An 8467-nucleotide genomic window follows, 5' to 3' on the forward strand; every position below is an offset into this window, starting at 1 on the left:
AACAACAAAATAAGTGAAATGATAAGAAGTAATTACAAACTATTCATTACCAGGAGCTGAAAAGATGGCTCTGATACCAAGAAAAATATTATCTTTTCACTAAGAAATCCATACAGGAATTCTTGTCAAAAGGTTATAAGTTTCTTCATATTGGATCCGTTCAAATCGCTATTAAACCATTAACAAGATTAGGAATTAATGCTTCTATTCTTCTATGCTTAAGAGATGCTAGACATAATAGCTCTGTTACCAAGAAAAGAGCGGAAGTAAAGAGCCGAAGAAGAATCAAGAAAAGAGCAGGAAGATAAGCACAAAGATAAATGGCAAGAATTAAACGTGAGTAAGAATATGTTGCGGCTCAGCCGACCTATGCATGTATGCAGTACTGAAATATAAATACTAAAATATAAATGCAGTACTGAAATATAAATACTGAAATATAAGTATAATTGCAGAATATAAATATGATTGCAGGAAATAAATATGAATATAATTGCAGAAAATAAAAAATGGAAAATATAAATACTGAATATAAACAAGTTTATTAAAATAAACAAGTTTTAACAAGATTACAGAAGAATATCTGGAGAGGTTGGGGATGAAGAAGAAGAGAAGGAAGGTGAGGGAGAAGAGAGGCTCTGGGTGTAATACCTAGAGTCGAGGGAGAAGCTCTAAAAATAAGTTGTGCCTAATGCTGAGGCCAGGCATTCATTTTATAGAGCAAGGAAGCACTGTATACAATCATTAAAGTAGAGATACAGTGAAAGTAAAAGTAAATGGTACTGTACACAATCATGAATAGAGGTACAATAAATATGTCACTTGTGATTGAACAGTGTATTCAATCCCGTGAATCAAGGCAGCTGGCTGTCAGCTGAATAATGATGGATCAGTCATCAGATAGTCTTGGAGTGTCTTCTAAATCATGTCCAAATGTGTTACTGTAGGAGGCTTCAGAGGAGGCTTCTGATTCTGGGTCAAAACTGTCTTCCTTCAGCCTCTAGCATGGTTTCCTCTTAGAAATCATTTTTGTTTTGTTTTAAAATCTTAACCAAAGCAGTCGCTGCACCCATAGGCTCAATTGAAACACTTGAAAAACAAGAAGTCATGAAGTGTTGAACACTAGTCACCTGCACAAGTGATGACACAAGCTGAAACTAGCATCACCACACTCCAACGCCCACTTCAACCAATTCCCAAGCCCTTCTTCATCCAAGGCCAATGTCCCCCTCCCTTATTGAAGCCTATAAATACCTCCCTCACTTCTTCATTTCTCCACACCTCTATTCAAAGTCTTCTCTTGAGTCTTGAGAGCATTTCTTCACCTTAGTGTGCAATAGAGTGAAACCTAGTAAGTTGTGAGAGTATTCTTGAAATGAGTGTGTTTCGAAGTTCTAAAGGTCACGGATTTTGTAAGTCACCTTGCCCTAATATTGTTTTATTATTATCATAGCATATTAGGCTTTAATTTATGCCATGGGAATGAGATTTTAATGGAGTTTAGTTGAGGTTATAATGCTTAGCTCAAAATTGGTTAAATGGGATAATTGATTTAATAAATTGTTTTTAAGTTGAATTTTTAGCTATGGCATGTCTTGGAATAATTTTATATGATTCAAAAATGTATTATAATTAATCTTGGATGTTTAATTTTGAAGTTAGAAGCATGTCATACTAGGCTTTAATTCTATCTTATGTTGATAATCTGAGCATGCATCGGTTTTGATTAGTTTATGCTTAACTTATGTAATTTTTTATTAATTTATCTAGGATTGAATAATTTGCATTTATAAAAGCCTTGTGATTAGGATAAGAATGAGAATGCATGATTTGATTAAGTTTTTAAAACATCTTTTGGTAAATAAAGCTAGAAACATCATGCATGGTTAATGAATGATTTAGTGGTGATTAAGGCCTTGAGCCATGTTTAAGTGTTGGGATGAACTTATATGACCTAAACCTTTGTTCTTAATTTTTCATTAAGGTTGTAATTATTGATGGCACTTGATGAAATTGGGTACACATGCATCCATGGGGGTTAATTAGTTGAAATCACACTTAGACATTAATGTAAGGCATGCCACAGGTCGGGTGTGATTAGCATAGTTGCACTTTGATTCTTAAAATTAGCAGAGCATAGATAGGTTTAGAACATAGAAAATATGGAGTTTGTGAAGTTTGGAAAATTTTGGGGCTTATTTGCAAATAGTAAAAAGTTAAGGCCTTAGTGGCAATCTTGGAAAGTTTAGGGGTATGTTGTAAATACTCATTTTTCAACCCTTTTGATTATGAACATCTTCGTTAGATGCTCAAATCATAACTTAGTATAACCTTGTTTACAACCGTTATGATTTTCCAAACTTGGACAGTTTGAAAGTTAGCCTCTAATTTACACTTTAATAATTTGTTTATGATTTATTGATAGATGTCACATTCATGATATAAATGTCATTTTGAGCATGAAGCAGAGGATTGTGCATTTGATTAATTGTTCACATGACATGTGCAATTTTTCTACCATATGATTATATTATGTGAAACTACCATTTTATACTTCACAAACACATGTCATGAAAAATATTTTCAAGTATAGCATGAAATATAAATATTTTATGCTATATACTTTACAAACACATGTCATGAACAATATTTTCAAGAATAGCATGAAAATATAAATTTTTCAAGTATGGGAAATTGTGATGATACCATAAGTTATAATGTAATGTTAATCTTAATGTTAATACAATTGTTAATGATGCTTAATGATGATGAAATGTTATGGCTTTTAAAGTTGAATTGAAAAATGTTCTCTATAAGAAAATGTGCATAAAAGTTTTTCTGAAAAAAGTTGAGGAATTTGGATGGGAGACAAATACTGATTTTCTGCATAGCATGCATTTCATATTTATCATGCATAATTTATCTTTGTGCATATTGGTTGTTTAACTTACTGAGATTTCAAGTAAGTCTCACCTCTTGTGAACCCACTATCATTCCACTCGAGATGATAGAAGTTATCAGGACTAGACGAATACAAACAGGATGGATTAGTGGATCCGACTAATTGAATGGGAGTCAGACCTCAATCAAAGATTAGATCTTATTTTGATGTTCATAGCTCTAACCCTTCATACCTAGAGAGTATGAAGGGGTTGATCTAATCATGGAGACTTATTACTTGAAGTATTTTGTATTGAGGATATGCTTATCATTTAAACTCATGATGAATATTAATGTCATCGGGATATTTTAGTTCATTATGGCATAAGTTATATTTAGTCACCCTTATTTCACTGCAATTATGCATATTGTTTGTTGCATTTTATAATGCATTGCATATTAACTGTCATAAATGTGAGTATGTAACGTTGTGTTGCATGTCTCGAAACTCTAAATCTTTGTTCCATCTTAAGTGGAGGTTAGGGGCGTCACATGGATCCCTCCCACCCCCATGGGGTTGGTAACTTCATCTTTAAGTGGTAAGTTGATGTTGTTGCCTGAAGATAGTTGAGTGTAGGACACCCCAGTATGGCATTGTATGAGGAGGCCTTCACCACTATAAAGTCAATCATTGTGGAGGTGGTGTGGGGGCTCTTTCTGGCCAAGACTGAAATAGTGATGGTCCCTACTAGTTGAACCATATCTCCCGTGAATCCCATCAGCGGCATGGGCATGGGTCACAAGCGGTTGGGATCAATCCCCATCCTGGAGAAGGTATCCCAAAAGAGGATGTCAATAGAGCTACCATTGTTGATGAAGATTTTTTGGTGGTGAAGTTAGCCACCTACATTGTCACCTCCAAGGCACGTAGGGGTAGAGGACCCCTTCTTCGTCAAGCTCCCCAAAAGTGATGATTGGTGTAGGCTTGTTCCTCCTCAGCTTGATTGGGAAATGTTTCACTGAATATGCTTCCTCAAATCATGCCCTTATGGTGTGGGATTTTCTACTAGAAGAAGTGGGCCCACCCCTAATGAACTCCCAGCTATGGTTCAGATCTCACCCATGGGGGCATTTTCGCAAGGCAGCAATCGAGGGCAATTTCATAGGGGTTCTCGCTCTACTCGTCTCCTTGGACTCTTGCTTCTTCTTGGCCTAGCAAACCTTCCCTGGCTCTGTTTCCTTTGTTCTTGCAGGCCGGCATGGTAGTACACCACTCACCCTCTCTCTCCCTTGAAGGACTTGCTACTAGTTATATTGTGACTTTTGGAGCAGTGGAAGTGCAATAACAACTACCACCATCCTAATGGTTAACTTCCTGGATAGCGGGCCTGTTCTCCTCCTGTATTGTTAATGTAGCCCGATCATGTTGGGTGCCCACCAATGTCTTAAATTTTGTATCGTACTGGCCTGTATTTCTCGTACTAGAATAATGACCAATACAAAAAATTATGTTTAATTATCGGCCGGTTTTCGGTGTACCAGCCTTACTAGTACCGGTCAAAATTAGTAAATTTTTATAATTAATGTAAAAATTCTTTTCCTTTCTTTTTGTATAATTTTCACTCCAATTCTCACATCTGAAGACTATTTTCTTAACTTAGAAATATTATTGAGTTTTATAAATATGTGTTTTAATTTTTTAAGACTTGTATTGATATTATTTTGAAATATAATTTATACATAGATAATTCTTTTATTATATATAGACTATCCCAAAATGGTACCTATACCGAAATATTTCATTTTAGTTTCTCAATCAAAACGGTCACCGAAACGGTATTCAAAAATTGGGGCCCACCCCCTTAGTGGGGCGGGAGTCGTCTCGCCCTTTGTCATGGTGTCCTCTTCTGGCCTTGTTTGTAGTATTGGATTGGGTTGATGTCTTGGCTTTCCTGTCAGCCTAATCCAGCTCTATCTTTCTAGGTACTGTTAATGCTCATAGCTTGGTCCATGAATTCCCATAGTGTGGCAGGAATCTTCCTAGCCAACTCAGCCATAAATGGGTTCTGGGGCCATATGCTGCCCAGGAGGATGGCAAGAGTGATCTTCTCAACTTCATTATTAGTGGTCATGTGCTCCTTGTTGAGTCTAGCCCGGTAGTCCTTCAAGCTCTCATGCTCTTATTGCCTAATGGTCAGGATGTAAGCCGTCGAGCATCTTCTCCTCTTGCTTTCCATAAACTGTGTGATGAAGAGGCGAGCTAGGTTCTCAAAGTTGTAGATTGAGTTTGACGCTAGCGACGCAAACCACACTCACACCACGCCTTTTCGGGTCAACAGGAAGGCCCTTGTGTGATCTCCCCGAGAATCCATGTAGGTTCATATGAGCCTTAAGGGGATCCAGATGCTCCAAGGGATTCTTGGATTCATTGTACAGATCTATCTGGTGGGGAATCCTGAACTTTGGTGGTAGTGGCATGGCCATCACCTCCACACTGTAAGGCAGATTTGTGCTGGTGAGCATTTGATCTACCGAGGACAAGGTTCCCACCTTCTTGGCCATCTCCTTGTATTTGTCCATGAGGTTGTAAAGCTTGGACTGCATCTTCTTCGTGTTGACGTCTATCCCTCCCATGGCTCGTGACTTGCCCTGTCTGATGTGGATAGGCTCAGTGTTTTTGGGCAGCTTGGTAGTGTCCACTCGTAGGGCTTCATTTTCCTTATGAAGGGTTTCCACTTGTGTGGTCAAGGTTTTTATCAACTACTTCATTTATGCAAAATGCGCTTCCATGTCTTTCAATAAGGCTTCAGGTCTTCAAGTTGTCTGAGAATAGGTCGTTGCTAGCATACAAAGGACACATTACACCTATAGGAAAGATCCCACAAATGGCGTCACTGTGAACAAAATGTTTTGTATGCCTGGACAAGGTCCTAGCAATTCGAGCTAGGGTCTTCACTTGTGAACACAAGGGAGAAATGGGCTTGGGATGGTTCGGGAAACTTTTGATGCCTAAGTTAGTCTCTTCATGTATATAGTAATTGCTAGAGCATCACCGAATCCAAAGAGATGTTCTTGTACCTTGGGGCCAGCTTTTATACGTGGTCTCTGGGAACATTTTGTACCCCATGTCAGGAAGTTCATGTCATCCTCCACAGTAGCTCCCAGTCGGGGCCTTTAATATGACACAGGACTTGGGTGGTGCCATTAATGCGGAATGGCTCCCCAGGTAGAGCCTTAACAGTGGATGATCAAAGCTTCCACTTTTCATGTTCGACGTCAGGGGATGGAGGGTATTAATGCTTCTCGTTCTCTTGTTAACATAGATCCTTAAATGTTGAATGTTGTTGGGGGTGTCAAGGTTGGCATGTCTTGTCTGTCCCTATCTATGTGATTTCCTGTGCAATGCACCTACTCATGACTGACAAACTGTGTGGGCCAAATTCCTTCTGCAACCCTAGGAGGAGGATGGGGCCTAGACCGAAACGGTCCCTAGTATTTTGTGCAAGCCCAATTAGTGGGTTCAAGGGGAAATTTCCCCTTCCAGTGGTATTAAAATATACTGTCATATTAACTATAAAATACATGAATTTTTTTAATCATAAAATGTCATTCAAGTCATAAGATAAACTTACCGATTGTCCTTGCTTACGATGATACGTGTTCCTTGTTTCTTGTGAAGTTATCAATTTCATGACAATCTTGAGTTTAACCTTTAGTTTCACTTACAAGTCCCTACTTTTTTCATAAATTACTCTTTCTATCCGTTAACATATAGTTATTTACAGTTTGTTGATCTTAAACTTTTATAATTTGTGTTGTAGTCTCTATACTTTATAAAACCTATGTTTTGATCCGCTTTCCAAACATTTTTCTATACTTCATTTGTTTTCAATTTCTTGCCTATTTTTGTTTAAAAACATTTCTAACCTTGTATAGTGGCTGATACTTTTAACTTATTTAGACTTAAATCCTATTTTGTTACTTTTCTTTCATTTCACTTCCATTTTCTCCCTTCACTACACTTAAATTAGGTCCTAATTTATCATAATTTTTATAAAAGCCTAATAAATTAGCATCTCATTAATATAATTTGATTTAATTAATCATAAAAGTGAAGTTCTCTAAAATAACTCTCTTGGCCAAAACTTATAAACCCTAAATGCTAAATTTTTCATCAATCCTCCACTTAATTACTAACCTAATTATACATCTTAATTTGTATTAATTTTGAATAATTACCCTAGCCGAAACCATAAGAGTTATCTCTAAGTTTTATTAACTTCTTGAAACCCTAATATCCATTAACACAAGGTTATGATTAACTACCAAAATTAAGTTCAAGACAATAAATTATCTTGTACAATGCTCATGATTTACCAAGTTGAAGCCAATACTCCTCATTATAAGTACAAACCGAAACCCTATCTGAATTAATTTCCCTTCTCAATTCCTCTTCAAATCAAAGCTAACCTAATTTACATATATAATTAACTTAATAGCATACATAAAACCTCCAACCATATATGTGTTAAAATGTGTTTCCTAACCACTAGTTTTGAACCGTGCGCTGAACTTGTAAAATGAATAAAATGGGGTACTCGAGTATGTCAGGGACACCTCCGATGCCCAAGTCAAAAGTAGTTCCCGTGAGAGAACTAGAGAGTGAAAAGAGAGAGACTTGGAATGTGTATAGAGTGATTAAACTTTCTTGTGCAAGTAGTCGAGTACCTATTGATATAGAAGATGAGGATATTCTTAATGAGGAGGATTTGGATATTGATGTCAGTCGACCACCACAATCTAATAAAAAAGGTCATAGACATGGGAACCCACAAGCAAGATGCCACCACTATGGGCAACTTTGTGGTTTTCATTAGAAGAAGCAAGTCACTTTTGTATTAATAGCACATCTCACAAGTTTTCAGTTGTATAAGACACACAAGGGGTTGGTGGTCAATGATCAGGCTAAACTAAGTGATGACTTGCAAAATTTCGTATTGCAGATTTTACAAGATCGCTCGAGCGGAGGCTTTTGGCCGCTCGAGTGAATTTAGGCAGATTCAAACGCTCAACTGCCACTCAACAGTGAGCTCGAGCGGAGACATTAAACGCTCGAGCGAAATAAGGCAGAGTTGAACGCTTGATGTGCGCTCGATAGGACGCTCGAGCGAAATCAGGCAGAGTCGAACACTCGATGTGCGCTCGACACCCCACTCGAGCGAACATCGTATTTTGACAGATCTAGGGTCTTCCGCTGTCACACCATATAAAAGTGATTTTTCACTCTATGGCCGTAACTTTTAGACTGGAGAACATTTTTTGGGACTAGAAAAACACAGCTAGAAAGATTCAAATCATCTATTTTGGAATCATACATGAGCACAGACGGGAGAAAAGCATTGAAACATTTCCTTGAGTTTTGAAGACGAGTTGCGGCTGCGAGGAGTATTTTTCAGCGTTTATTTTCTTCCAATATTCTCAGAACAATTATGGTGAATTCGTTTATGTTGAATTCCATTTCTAGCATGAGCTAAATTTTATTTATTCTAGGAAAATGATGTAACCTAGTTCCGAACTATGCTTGATT

Source organism: Carya illinoinensis, chromosome 14 (assembly GCF_018687715.1).
Source record: "Carya illinoinensis cultivar Pawnee chromosome 14, C.illinoinensisPawnee_v1, whole genome shotgun sequence".
Classification (NCBI taxonomy): domain Eukaryota; kingdom Viridiplantae; phylum Streptophyta; class Magnoliopsida; order Fagales; family Juglandaceae; genus Carya; species Carya illinoinensis.